General features: G+C 47.7%; 1 long non-coding RNA gene across 2 annotated transcripts; it reads right to left on the reverse strand.

Moving 5' to 3' along the window:
- Positions 1 to 2408: 2408 nt before the first annotated feature.
- Positions 2409 to 10547, reverse strand: LOC131902086 (uncharacterized). 2 transcript variants are annotated; one of them, XR_009376995.1, is made up of 3 exons: positions 10071 to 10547; positions 6116 to 6267; positions 2409 to 3012 (listed from the first exon to the last, which is right to left on the reverse strand). It is a non-coding gene; the product is annotated as an uncharacterized LOC131902086 (long non-coding RNA). The 2 variants fall into 2 exon arrangements; XR_009376994.1 differs by lacking the exon at positions 10071 to 10547 and adding an exon at positions 6388 to 10056.
- Positions 10548 to 15102: the final 4555 nt, after the last annotated feature.

Raw genomic sequence — 15102 nt, forward strand, 5'->3', positions numbered from 1 at the left:
AAGAATATAATAAAATTAAAAACAATATGGGATTAGTCCATGATAGAAAAGCATAAAAAAGAGCCACATTAAGAATTAGCATTATGGCCGGGCGGTGGTGGTGCACGCCTTTAATCCCAGCACTCGGGAGGCAGAGCCAGGCGGATCTCTGTGAGTTCGAGGCCATCCTGGGCTACCAAGTAGTTCCAGGAAAGGCGCAAAGCTACACAGAGAAACCCTGTCTCGAAAAACCAAAAAAAAAAAAAAAAGAATTAGCATTATGAGTTGGGCCGTGGTGGTGAACGCCTTTAATCCCAGCACTAAAGAGGCAGAGGCAGGTGGATCTCTGTTGAGTTCCAGGCCAGCCTGGTCCATAAAGCAAGTTCCAGGACAGCCACGGCTGTTACACAGAGAAACACTGTCTCGAAAACAGAACAAAATAAAACAAAACAAACAGACAACCCCCTACCCCCACCCCCACCAAAAAAAAAAAAATTAGTATTATTGGGCTGGAGAGATGGCTCAGAGGTTAAGAGTACTGACTGCTCTTCCAGAGGACCCAGGTTCAATTCCCAGCACCCATATGGCAGCTCATACCTGTCTGTAACTCCAGTCCCAGGGCTTCTGACACTCTAACACAGATATACACGCAGGCAAGACACCAATGATCATTAAAAAAAAAAAAAAAAAGCATTATGCTGGGCCTTTAGTCCCAGCACTCAGAAGGGGAGGGAGAGACAGTCAGATCTCTGTGAATCTGAGGCTAGTCTGGTCTACACTGTGATTTCCAGGACAGTCAGGGCTACGTAAAGAAATCCTGTTTCAAACTCCTCCCACCCCTACCCCCACGAAGTGCATTATGGTAATCCCCCAAACGTGCCCTTTTTATTCTTCATGTGGTGCAGCACTTTCCTGCCTCTGTGGTTTGTTTTTGTCGCTGATCAAAACCTCACTATATTGTAGCTAGAGTTTTCCTGCCTTGCCCACGGTCAGGGCAAATCTCTCACCTGCCAGTCCCACAGCCGCTCAGACCCAACCAAGTAAACACAGAGACTTATATTGCTTACAAACTGTATGGCCGTGGCAGGCTTCTTGCTAACTGTTCTTATAGCTTAAATTAATCCATTTCTATAAATCTATACCTTGCCACGTGGCTTGTGGCTTACCGGCATCTTCACATGCTGTTTGTCATCGTGGCAGCTGGCAGTGTCTCTCTGACTCAGCCTTCCACTTCCCAGCTATATTCTCCTCCTTGTCCTGCCTATACTTCCTGCCTAGCCACTGGCCAATCAGTATTTTATTTATTGACCAATCAGAGCAATTTGACATACAGACCATCCCACAGCACTATATTCTCTGCTACTTCTCTCCAAACACATAAACTTATCCGGACACTTCTTTCTCTACTTATTGGCTTGTTTGTTAACAAATCAGGACCAATTTTCAAACTCCGAAATGGTCAACTTTATTTGATGTACTGTCAAAATCACTGAAGTCAGAAGTCCTGGGGACCCAGAGTCCAGTCCTTTGTCCACCAGGCAAACAGATAAATCACAAGGTGCGCAGGGCCTCCTCCTCCTCCTCCTCCTCGCTTGCTCAACAAGGAGACTGTACAACCTCCTGGGGCCTTTGAGCAATGGAAGGCTGTGATCGGCCTGCTCCTTGTCCCCTAGGAATGTATGACACACAGGAGGCTCAGTCTGTGGATGGCTCTCTACCCCGGGGTCTCTGTCTTCCTCTGGATTCAGGGATGAACGTTGATTTTCCAGTCTGTCATTTCTGTTGTGATGGCGGGGTAATCCTTTCCCACCTTGTCAGGGCCACCTCTGTTTTCACTTTCCATACTTCCTCAGGGACAGGATGCACCCTGTGACTTCGGCCGCCGTCCCCACAAGCCAGTGCCTCTCCTCAGCACCATCCATTATTTCCTGGAGCTTTCCATATACTTCCTATTCGCTGTAACTCCAGCTGTTCACCCCACAGACTTGCTCCTTCTGCATTCTTGGTGAGAATCTTGTCATCCCGAATTCTTCCCTCTTCTTCACGCTCCAGCTCAGTCACCAATTTGTCTCGATGTTTCCCACAATTGCTGCTGTGACGGAGCGAGTGTTTGTGTCCTCCAGAGTTCCTATGTCGCAGGCCTAACCACTGCATTTGGAGATGTGGCCTTGGAAGAAGTAATGTCGGTGAAATGAGGTTATAGACGCGGGCCCTGACTGGATAAGGGTAGTGTCTTTGTAAGAAGAGAGAGAGAGGTACGTGAAGGTGCCGCTAGAAGGCGGCCATTGTTACCACCAGGGTACACACCACACACCTGTAATCCCAGAACTCTGGAGGCCGAGACAGAAGGGTGGTGAGTTGGGGGCTGGGTTACACAGTAATACCTTGCTTAAAAAAAAAAAAAAAAAAAAAAAGCCTGGACATGCCCGAAGCCCCCAAACAAAACCAAACCACCAGGCAGCCAAGCAAAAGGAACAGAACAGTAGACACAGACACATAAACCAAGACAGCCTTCATCAGAACCCAGTCTTTTATTCTTTGTTTTTCCAGACTGGCTTTCTCTGTGTCCTGGATCTCGCTCTGTAGACCAGGCTGGCTTCGAACTCACAGAAATCCGCCTGCCTCTGCCTCCCGAGTGCTGGGATTAAAGGCGTGCACCACTGCCCGGCTGGAACCCGATCTTGACAACATCCTGGCCTTGGGCATCAGCCTCCACAGCTGTGAGAGCCATGTGTCTGCTGTTTAAGCTCCCAAGTCTGGGATTTGTCACGGCTAACCAACCAATTACCAGTCCTTTCCCCTCCATCTTCCACCACTGCCCTAGAGCAGCCCAGCAATCCCGTCATCCAGGCTGGCTCCTCACCGGCTCCTCAGCACCCAGCAATCCCGTCATCCAGGCTGGCTCCTCACCGGCTCCTCACCACCCAGCAATCCCGTCATCCAGGCTGGCTCCTCACCGGCTCCTCACCACCCAGCAATCCCGTCATCCAGGCTGGCTCCTCACCGGCTCCTCAGCACACCAGCACTGGGAGTCTGAGTAGGCATAGGGCGAGTTAGGTTCTTGAGCTGCCAGTGACTGCAAACTGTTTCCCTGTGTGTCAGCAGGTGCCCTGTCAAACAAGGCCAGTAACAACAGGACTGTGCAGCGGGGTCAAGTATTTACCACAGTGCCTGGCCCACTAGTTATAGTGGATGAGGTTTAGCTATTACTACTATCTTAAAAATTTTTTTTTTTGAAAAAAACCAAGGAGAAGCTGAGCTAGTTAGGAAGAGGGAAGGGATGAGCAGGGGTGGAAGGGGAAGAGGGGTGAAGGGGTGAGTGTGACTGACTGCTTTCTGTACGTGTAGGAAAATGTCCTAATGAAATACATGTATTAATGTATGCTAACATTTTTATAAAACAAAATGGATGTATCTGAGGAACCATAGCTGAAGCTGACCTCTGGCCTCCACATTTACTCGTTCTTACACGCCCATAAACATATACACACAAAGACATGTCTGACCTGCTGTAATTATTTTGTTCATTATGGAAATAAATTTGCACATATACTGGGCTATCAAAAAAATTTTTTTTTGAGATTTTATTTTTATGTGTAAGGGTGTTTTGCCCAAGTGCCTGTCTGTCTACCCCAAGCATGAAGTGCCTGAGGCCAGAAGAGGATGTCAGAACCTCTGGAACTGGAGTCACAGACGGCTGTGAGTGATCATGGGAGTGCTGGGAACTGAACCGGGGTCGTCTGGAAGAGGGCCGGTGCTGCTAACTGCTGGGCTCTCCAGCCCAGCTCTCCCCGCGTTTCACTAGCAGGATAAGCCTAGAGCACTGAGCCGCTCATGCCATTCCCAGGCTGGACACCCAAATGATCTCGCCACCACCGGAGGACAAACCGTAGTGTGACCTGGAGGCTCCATTTGTACTTGCAAACGGCACTACCGAGCTCAAGTGGGGCCCCCACTTCCAGGCCGCTGTCACACCCACTGCCCCCAATTCCCAGGCCTGTCCTCTACTTTAGTGTTCTCCTCTGCTTCAGCTGGCTGAGGCCTGCTCGTTCTCCTCGGTTCCACTCACGCGTTCCCTCAAAGGCCCTTCTGACCCTCTCAGCGTGGGTTCAACTGCTCTTTTCCTGCTGTGTGCAAACGTGTGCAACTCTCACCTGCCACACTGCCCTGTGTGTGTGCAAACCTGTGTAACTCTCACCTGCCACACTCTCTGTGTGTGTGCAAACCTGTGTAACTCTCACCCACCACACTCTGTGTGTGCAAACCTGTGTAACTCCCTCCCACCACACTGCTGTGTGTGCAAACCTGTGTAACTCTCACCCACCACACTCTCTATGTGTGCAAACCTGTGTAACTCTCACCCACCACACTCTCTATGTGTGCAAACCCGTGTAACTCTCTCCCACCACACTGCTGTGTGTGCAAACCTGTGTAACTCTCTCCCACCACACTGCTGTGTGTGCAAACCTGTGTAACTCTCACCCACCACACTCTCTGTGTGTGCAAACCTGTGTAACTTTCACCCGCCACACTGATGTTTCCCACTAGACAGAAACTCCTCAAGATCAAGGACCGATTCTTTGTTTTTTATTTTATTATTACTTTGTTGGTTTGTTTTTGTATTTGGAGACAGGGTCTCTCCGTGGAACAGCCCTGGCTGTCCTGGAACTCACTCTGTAGACCAGGCTGGCCTCGGACTCACAGAGATCCGCCTGCCTCTGCCTCCCAAGTGCTGGGATCAAAGGCGTGCACCACCACCGCCCGGCTCCTCTGTTCTATTTTTGGTCAGTGTAAATCCAGTAAACATCAGAAAATGCCTGAGAGACAGAATGGAACTGAACTCTTGATAGGGGTCAAATATGGAGTATTTTCCACAGGCTCACAGGTTCAAACACTTGGTTTCCAACTGACAACAGGGAGTCTCACTGATGCATGTAGGATACTGTAGATGGGCCTGCTTCTGGTCTAGTTCTTGGTTGGTCAAGACGTGAGCAGGCTCACCCATGAACAGAGCCAAGCCAGCCACCCTGCCTTCCCTGCCTGACTCAGTCATGTCTCCACTGTGAGTACAAACCTCTCCGCTCACGAGCTGCTTCGTCTGGTATTTTCTCACAGTAACGAGAGAAGAAACAACCACATCACTGGAACCTAGACCATCTTCCCACAGTCCTCACTGGGCCTTACTTCCCACAGGCAGCAATGCAAAGAATCTCCTGCCTCTAATCACCCTTTAGTCAGGTGACGGAGGAGCCCCGCCACGTGCCTTAGTGGATGAAGGCCTTGTTCCAAGCATTAAGATTTTGATTCCTGGGACCCACATGGTGGAGGGGGAGAATCAACTCCCACACATTGCTGACCTCTGACCTCCATAAACGTGTGTGTACATACACACATGCACACACACACACACACACACACAAATACAGTTTAAAAACATTAAAGAGCTGACCAATCATCTTCCTAAAGCACAGATGTTCCATCTTAACACTCTTTAGGCTCCTTATTCCAGAAGCAAGTCTACCCTGTAACATAGGAACTGCGTTATGAGCCTCATTTCTCCATATGTCCCCAAACTCGGCCACCCTTGTCAGCTCTTTGCCTTTGTACATAGAGTTCCTTCTGCCAGGAATGTCCTTTCTCTTACCCTGAAAATTCTCACTCATTGTATATGACCCAGTTCCTGAGTCACTCCGCTACCAAGCCCTTCTGGGTCACGCTCTGGAAGAACAGCCTGCTTGCTCCTCTCTGCTGGCACACGCTGTTTATTCCGACAGCACAAAGCCTCCTCAAAGTTATTATCTTCTGCCTTAGCCATTTGAGTCCACAAGCAAGGGCTGACTCTTACTTAGGTCTCCTGGAACCTACAACTATGTGCAGGATATAAGAAGAACTCAATCCTTTTGTGCTTTTAAAGCAGTTAACCTATAGAATGGCTGGACAAATGGAAAGAATCTGACTGCGTGCCACACTGCCGCACTAAGAATGCAAACCGAGCAGAATTTGTTATACTCCCAGGTATATGTCCTGATCCAGTTTTATTTTAAAAGAACAAGAGAAAACACCAGAGGGCACCATTTTTAAGTTACATATATGTGTGTACGTGTGTGTTTGGCTGGTAGGTGAATAGATTACTCACTGTACTGTGTGGGTCGGAAAGGACTGCACGTGTCATCTGCAGGTTAGTTCAGTTAATTATTAGGGTCCTGCCATGGAGCCAGGATTGATCCAACACTCCTCTTGCCTCAGCTTTCCAAGTGCTGGGTTAACAGGCACACGTACCACACCTGCCTGAAATGAAGAACTAGTTATTTACAGTCATGTTAGTCTGGCACAAAAAAAAAAAAGAAAAAAAAAAAAAAGGAAGGAATCAACCGGAAAGAAGGGAAAAACCTCAAGTGAAGGCGCCACCTTGTATGTTATGAAAGAAGTAAGATCTCTCTCTGGCCACAGGTCTCTCCAGCCAAGGCCTCGTTTCTGATGTAAAGACAGGAAAAAAGGTCTTCCTGCAAAAAAAAAAAATCCTTTAATTTCTCTTAGATTAAAAAAAAAAAAACTTTGAACATAAAGAAGTACCATTTAAGTCTCCCATGGGAGAGGTCCTGTTACAGGGTCACTGAACACTTAGTAGGACTCATAAAGGAAAACAAGTTCTGCATGGGAGAGGTCCTGTTACAGGGTCGCTGGACACTTAGTGAGGCTCATAAAGACAAATGGGTTCTGCACAAACATCTGCCTGGTTCTGGCCTCAAACAGCTCTCAGTCCTTTTTTCCTAAATAGATGAAGACACGCGAAGGACAGTGTATTTCAGTAATCTTGATAACCTCAGTGGACATCACAGGTGCTTTGGACTTGGGTTGAACACCAGTTTTGGCTTTTTTCCTTTTCTTTTTTCTATCCACTGATTCATGTTTAACTCCATGCGAGTAACGAGCAAGCAAGAGTCTGAATTCACTTTAATGGATGATATTAATTCAGCCACAGATATTTATTCAACAGCTTCTACATGGCAGGGAATGGGCACTCTATGGCAGCAGAATTTAATTATTTCCACCAGAGTATTTCTTTTTCCCTAGAATAACATGCTCGGGAGACAATGCTTTATGCACAGGAGACCTTTAATAAACGTGAGCCAGATAAAACTGGAGACTAGAACGGCATACTGCAGGCAAGGAGCAAAGCTGTGTGGCCGGGAGCACTTGAGTATGCTTTGCCTGATAGGCGGTCTTTATCTGTATCGTCCCATGTGGCTAGTTCCGCAGCCATCAACAACACACGCCTTCCCTGGAGGTCACTACAGCACACCCCCAGACTCAGGGCCTGGGAAGAGCACCTCCACTTGTGGGAGGGTGAGATCCAGTCAGTGGGTGCGGCGCCTTGCTAGCGTCCACAGTGCTCTAGGTTTGATGTCTTTTTTACTTTCTAGCTACTGAGGACTGAACCCAGAGCCCTGGGCATGGAAGGCAGGCTCTTGACTGTCTGAGCCATAGCCTCAGCCCTCGGTTTGACCACTGTTCAGATTTTTTTATTCATTTTTGTTTTTCTTTTTAAACAGACAGAAGAGGGGCGTCATCAAGGAAGTGGAATCCTACCTTTTAGATTATTTACAGCAATGGGTGTATAGCGAACGGCTCCTGAACGCGGCCCACAGAGAAGACTTTTCTGAGCCCAGCTTTCTGTGAGAGCTGAGCACAATGCCGATCTGCCCCACTCGAGGTTCAGGAAGGTGGAGCAGCCTTCGCCCCACGAGCTGCGGGTTGTGCAGCTTTTCCAGGAGTCAGCCACGCCAGGGCCCTGTCTGCGGCTGATGCACCTCACACTCCACCTTAGGGCTAAACAGCTGTGTCAGAGGCCGCAGGACTCAGCACCGGAAGGGTTTTTCCTCTGACCTTTTTTAGAGAGTATGCTGCTCTTGGAGAGTAAGAACAGCAGGGCTCGGAGCAGAGGTTAGACATACACGGGAGGCGCAGGTCATCTGTAATGGACACAGAGGTTCCCAGCCAGAACCCCGGCTCTGACAGAAGGTCACGGTAATTCAGTGAAGAGAGGACACCTACAGGCAAAATCGGGCTTTTCTGCCAGAAGTTCTCAAGTCCCTGTCAGTATCTTACCAAGTGCTCAGACATTTAAATTCCTCCCTTCCTTCCTTCCTTCCTTCCTTCCTTCCTTCCTTCCTTCCTTCCTTCCTTTTCTCTTTTGGTTTTTTGAGATAAGGTTTCACTGTGTAGCTCTGCCTGTCCTGGATCTTGCTCTGTAGACCAGGCTGGCCTCGAACTCACAGAGATCCTCCTGGCTCTGCCTCCTGAGTGCTGGGATTAAAAGTTTTCATGACTTTTATGGCCTGTTGTCCCCGCAGGGCTTCTCACAGGTGGGGAGCTGACAGGAAAAGCGGCCCTGGACTGGGAGAGCAGAAAACAGAACATCAGTAAGAGAGGTGGGGGGCTCAGGAGGAAGGACTCTTGCTAACCTGGCATGTCTCCGTGTGCTAGGAGCTGGACACTTCAACAGGACACAGGGGACCCACAGCATCCAGACTTTCCTGGGAACGAGCAACTTACCTTACTTTTCACTCTGTGGTCAGAGCTGTACAATTTTAAAATGAATGCATTTTATATTACATTAAAATGAAGACCAATTTTGACAAAATTTAGACAGAAAAAACAAACAAAACAAAACAAAACCCAGCAAGCCTGAGAGCTGGCTCCGCAGTGAAGAGCACTGGCCGCTCTTGCAGAGGACCTGGGTTTGATTCCCAGCACCCACATGGTGGCTCACAACCATCTGTAACTCCAGTCCCAGGGGATCTGAAACCCTTTTCTGAACTCCATGGGCACTAGGCATGGGGTACACATATACACATGCAGGCTAAACACCCATACACATTCAATAAAATAATAAAACCATCTGCAACGTGGGAAAATGAAAAATGACTGTCAGAGAAGGATGGGACATAACGCCTCAGTCAATGCGTACATTTATTCTCCACCATGACAGAGCATGCAGGAGGTGCTGGACATGCCTCAGTCAATGCGTACATTTACTCTCCACCATGACAGAGCATGCGGGAGGTGCTGGACATGCCTCAGTCAATGCGTACATTTACTCTCCACCATGACAGAGCATGCAGGAGGTGCTGGACATGCCTCAGTCAATGCGTACATTTATTCTCCACCATGACAGAGCATGCAGGAGGTGCTGGACATGCCTCAGTCAATGCGTACATTTACTCTCCACCATGACAGAGCATGCGGGAGGTGCTGGACATGCCTCAGTCAATGCGTACATTTACTCTCCACCATGACAGAGCATGCAGGAGGTGCTGGACATGCCTCAGTCAATGCGTACATTTACTCTCCACCATGACAAAGCATACCGGAGGTGCTGGACACGCCTCAGTCAATGTGTACATTTATTCTCCACCATGACAGAGCATGCAGGAGGTGCTGGACGTACATTCCAGGTGGATTTGATGGCCTCCTCCTTTTGCAACCCAGAGCTGACCCATCAGCATCCTCCCGACGTCATCTCTTGAATACATGCAGGATCTGACTGTCCCCAACGCTGTCACTGTCAGGTTCTCTAGCTACTCGAGCTGTCACTCAAATGTAGACGTTTCACCTTGAGCCATCCTTACTGGACCACAGAGTATCCAGATCAATTTCTCTGGGTAGAAACCTACTAATGCCCCACCCTTGATTAAACCCTTCAATAAATCCTCCTTTTGAAAAGACAGAACCGAGACAAATCCATATCCTCCCTTTAATCACAGGCTTAGGAACAATCTGCCGACGTGCTTTGGCCACCTCCTCCCACTCTGCTCCTGGACAGCTGCTGCAGCCACACCAGCCTCTCCACTCTGTCACGGCCAAACAGTCCTTTGCCCGGCGACTTCTGCACTTGATCCTTTCTCTAACTTGAACCCGTTCCATCCAGGCTAAAGGTCATCCCCAAGGGCTTCTAGTGTTTATCCTGGCACGAGAATATGGCTCATAGGACTTTTCAGTAACAAAGAGGCCTCACTGGGTGCCCGGAGCCTTGCCTGCAGCTCCTACCCTGAACATTCGCTGAGGCTGCCTCTTCCCCATCCTCTTACCTTCGGAGCGCTCCAACCCCAGGCCAGTTCTCAGCAACCTGCCACTAACACTGCTTTAATGACGCTCAGCAGCGCTTCTATGATGCCAAATCCAGGTGCTACTTCCTGTCACCTCCTCCAGATCACAGAAGCCATCCCATGTGCCTGGTGATTTCCTCCCAGAAACAGGGAGCTTTTCAGACCCCGGGTTCCACTCCTTTCCTGTGCGGCCAGCTCTCGTGCTGCCCTCCGTGTGGTAAACAGGAGCTGAGCTCAGTTCCTCTCCTGTAAACCAGCCAGTAAACCCCCTAGGGCTGCAAGAGGGCAGTTCTGCTTGTTTTTAACTAGGGCTGCCCTTGGTGAGCCATTTATGATTATTTCTTTGTAAGAACAATAAGCCAATTCAGTATTAGTCTCCAGGAAACTATAACCTTCATAATAGAATGATTAACAAGGGATTTCCCCATCTTATGTTACAGTAACATTTTTATCCAGCCCGTGGCAGCTGAGAATGAATGTTTAGCTGAGTCACTAAGTTCTGACTAAGGACATTAAGGGGAAATGCCACGTGACACCTTCACAAGCCGCAGAGGATGGTGTTTCCCCCAAGCCCGCCTCTGTCCTAGTACCTGGAATGCAAACCCCTCCCTCCTCAGACAGGAGTTTGAGGCCAAGGACAACAGAGCAGTAAGACAGAAAGCTCTGGCTCCCTGGCGTTATGGGGTGCAATATCAGACTTACAGCACACCAAACCCAGTCTCATGTGGTCTAAGGAACAAACTTCCAGTTTGGTAAGCCCACGGGCGTTATGGCTTTCTGTCACCGAGAACTGAATCCATTTCTAAGCAGTCCTGTAATCTACCCTCCATGCTCCACTGCGACAGGTGTGTCAAGATGCCTAACAACTGTCTCAAAGCACATACGCTTTCTTCACAGACAGACAGACAGACAGACAAGGTCAAGTGGCTCCAGGGAGAGAAGAGCTACCAGCATTATGTTTTAACTAGTACCTGTGTCACTGTTATCTAGCCTCCACTCTGGCTGTCTTTTATTTTAAGTGCTGGAAGCTGAACGCATGGTCTCACTATGTGGGCACCTCTGTGCTCTCCCAGTGAGCTCCATCTCCAGTCCACTTTCAGTTTGTACTGGCCAGAGATGCACCCTGAATGTGGTGAAAACCAAGTCTCTGCACTTCCGTCTTTCTAATACACACCACGCTGTCTCATACCTCAAGTGTCCCCACCGCCTGGCACGCCACCGCCTGGCACACCACCGCCTGGCACTGCCCATCCTGCCCTCTTCCCTTGTTCTGCTTTTTTTTTGAAATAGGATATCATGCTTTGCTGCCCAAGTTGGCCTCCAACTCAGTATGTAACCCAAGTCGGCCTTGAACCCACAATGTTCTCAGCTTCCAGGCCAGCAAGTGGCGGATTACAGCAAATGTCACCGCACTCAGCTCCCTCCTAATTTACCCTCTGAGGCAGGATGGGCAGAGTGTTTTTCATGCTCCTATAGTCCAACATACATACACCTCTAGGCAGGCTGGGGCGGCCATTGTTTGAGTCCCAGATGAAAAGAACTCATTTTTAATTTAAAATCCTCAGATTTAAAGTCAAGAGTCACAACTGAGAAAGCAGGTCTCTCCATTTTTAAGATGGAACACCAGTCTCAGTGTGAGGATTCAGTAAGACCGTGAAGGCTCCTCTGCTTGGGAACCATGTTTATCTTGCACACAACACTGTGCTTCAGTTAGCTACAAGCTCATCATCCAAGTCAGACTGTGAATTAGAAACATCCAGCTCTCTAAAGTTAATTATTTAATTAACTGCTTACTACTGTGTGCACGTGGACGATGTGTGTGTCAGGCCATGCATGTACCCTGGCTTGGATGTGGAGGTCAGAGTACAATTGTGTGGATTCAGTGCCTTCCTCCTTCATGTGAGTTCTAGGGATCGAACTCAGCTGCCAGGCCTAAGCAGCAAGCTCCTTTACCCACTGAGCTCTCCTGCTGGCCCAGCCTTCCAATTTCTTATCTATATAAGACTGTAGGGATCCTTAAATAAATTCACACTATTCTTAGTCATTTATTAAATCAGTTGGACTTACAGCTCTCAGAATGTTCTCTGGGATGTAGGTCTATCTTTCACATGTCCTAATAGAGTTCATCATAATGTTGATACTAGGAACTGATGCCCGTACACTATAAACAGCCAAAAAAAAGTTTAATTATTTACTCACATAGGGCTATTAAAGCATCAGTTCTTACATCACTCCATCATTCTGAACAAAATGAAAGGGCTTCCTTTTAATCTTAAAGAGTCTGGAAAAATACTAACAGAAAGATATTTCTTAGGAACAAACCGATAAGAACTATCAGGAGCCCAGTACAACACCCTCCCCAGAAGCACAGGAAGTATGACTAATCTCTCAAAGAGATGAGAGTGAGAGAATGGGAGGCTAGTTCCAAACCACGCAAAGCAAACAGTCCAGCAGAGAACATCAGTCATGAGCAAACAGGGCCCACAGAAATCACCGTCATGTGCTGTCATGCATGTCTGCCATTCTAGCCATCATAAATATTATTTCACAAACAAATACTTATTGAAGATTTATCATGTGCTCAGCACTGCCATGAAAAGAGGAAACTTTGTACAATATCTATTATTACAAAATAACATTAATACAAATTAGAAAACAGAAAGTAAGAGACATATTTAAAACATACAGCAACACAAAGTATAACTGCATATGCATACTCAAGCCAAACTATATTGCTCAGAAATCAGGAGGGACAGAAAAGCTAGATTCTGAAAGCTAACATAGTCATGTAATTTCTTTATCGTCGGCGTCACTGCAATGCTGGGAATCAACCCCACGGCCTTACGCTTGTAAGGTTCTACCACTGAGCTGCATCCCCACTCCTGGGTCTGAAGGCAAAACACGCACAAGAAGGGAAAGGCAGGCAGGCTTGGTGGTGTGTCTGCAATCCCAGTAATGGGAGGCAGGCTTGGTGGTGTGTGTCTGCAATCCCAGTAATGGGAGGCTGTGGCAGGGACTACAGACCAACCCAGGCTACAGAACAAGGCCCTGCCGCAAAGTGAAGGGAAGGGATGCAACATAAGAACTAAGAACGAAGGCTGGAGAGATGGCTCAGAGGTTAAGAGCACTGACTGCTCTTCCAGAGGACCCGGGTTCAATTCCCAGCACCCACATGGCAGCTCACAACTGTCTTCCAGTTCCAGGGGACCCGAAACCCTCACACAGATATACATGCAGGCAAAATACTAACGCACATTAAAAAAAAACAAACAAACAAAGAACGAGGAGGCAGGACTGAGTGAAGTAGTTGGCAGTAAAAGGATATGCCTCTATAGCATCAAAAAAAGATGGTTTTAAACAGATAAGAAAGGAGAGAAAGGCATGGTAGGCATAGAGAGGTAACAGGACGAGAGACTCTAAGACAAGAAATACTCCGTAGACTCTCTAGGACGATCAACAGACTCCCGGTCTACACTCCAAGACCTCGCACTGCTCGTCACGTCTGGCTTCTGAGGACTTGAGATGTGGCTAGTGCAACTAGGGGATCAATGTCAAAGCACCTTGAGGCGTAGAGGTAGCGCAGGGTGGAGATGGCACTCTGCATGCATGAAGCCCTGAGTTCAGTCACTAGCACCAAACAGAAACAGGGCCTTACTGTGAAGGCCACACTGGCCTAGAACTCATGATCCTGCTGCCTCAGCCTTCCGAGTGCTGGGATTACAGGTGTGCACTGCCAGGACCAAGAAAGATCGGATGTCAATGATCTTTCTGCAACTTCTAATTTTTTATTATATTTTATTTATGTATATATGTGTACATGCAGTGCATGTAGAGGTCAGGGAAGAACTTTTGTAAACTAGTTTTCTTCTCTACCCTGAGGGTCCCAGGGATTGAACTCAGGACATTAGGTTTGGTAGTGAATACCTGCTGAGCCATCTCACTGGGTTAAATTTAAACAAAGTTAGCCCAGTGGTAGTGGCGCACACCTTTAATCCCAGCACTTGGGAGGCAGAGGCAGGCGGATCTCTGTGAGTTTGAGGCCAGCCTGGTCTATAGAGTGAGTTCCAGGACAGCCAGGGCTACACATAGAAACCCTGTCTCGGAAAAAAAAAAAAAAAAAAAGAAAAGAAAAAAAAGAAAAAGAAACAAACAAAAAATTTAAACAAAGTTAAATAAATGGGAAGAAGTAAAGTATAAGCAATTCAGGATTGGGGGATGAAGTTCCAACTGTTGTGGATAGGGTGTCTGTGTCCCTTAAATTCCCGGGTGGAATCCCTCATCAGAGGCCAGAGGGAACTGAGCTGTCCTTCTCCTACAGGGTTGGCAGCTTCTGAAGCAGAGTGAGCCCTCAGCAGGGACCCATCTGCTGCTTCATGGATGTTCCCTTCTCCCAGACTGAGTGATAAGTTTTCCTTGCTCCCCAGATCGTCAGTGTTTTGTTATAGCAGCTTAAATGAACTAGCACGAAGGTGAAGCTAGACAACAGGCTGGACAGGAAGCAGGGTCTTTTTTTTTAATTTTTATTTTATGTGCATTAGTGTTTTGCCTATATGTATGTCTGTGAATGTACCAGATCCCCTGGAACTGAAGTTACAAACAGTTATGAGCTGCCATGTGGGTGGTGGGAATTGAACCGCGGTCCTCTGGAAGAGCAGCCAGTGCTCTTAACTGCTGAGCCATCTCTCCAGCCCTGGAAGCAGGACCTCTTACAAGAGAAGCCTGTGTATGCCGAATCACACATTTCTTCTGATATTTAACCAGGTATTTTAATAGAGGGTAAACTGTCAAAATTAGTTTGAGTGTTCTATCACAGGATTATTTTTATTAAAATATATATACTCTTTTTCCTTTTTCTTTTTCAAGACAGGGTTTCTCTGTGTAGCCCTGACTGTCCTGGAACTCACTCTGTCGACCAGGCTGGCCTAAAACTCACAGAGATTTGTCTGCCTCTGCCTCCCTGGGATTAACGGTGAGCACCACCACCCGGCTAAAATACATATATACATACATACAT

The sequence above is a fragment of the Peromyscus eremicus genome, unplaced genomic scaffold (genome assembly GCF_949786415.1).
Source record: "Peromyscus eremicus unplaced genomic scaffold, PerEre_H2_v1 PerEre#2#unplaced_1851, whole genome shotgun sequence".
Classification (NCBI taxonomy): Eukaryota; Metazoa; Chordata; class Mammalia; order Rodentia; family Cricetidae; genus Peromyscus; species Peromyscus eremicus.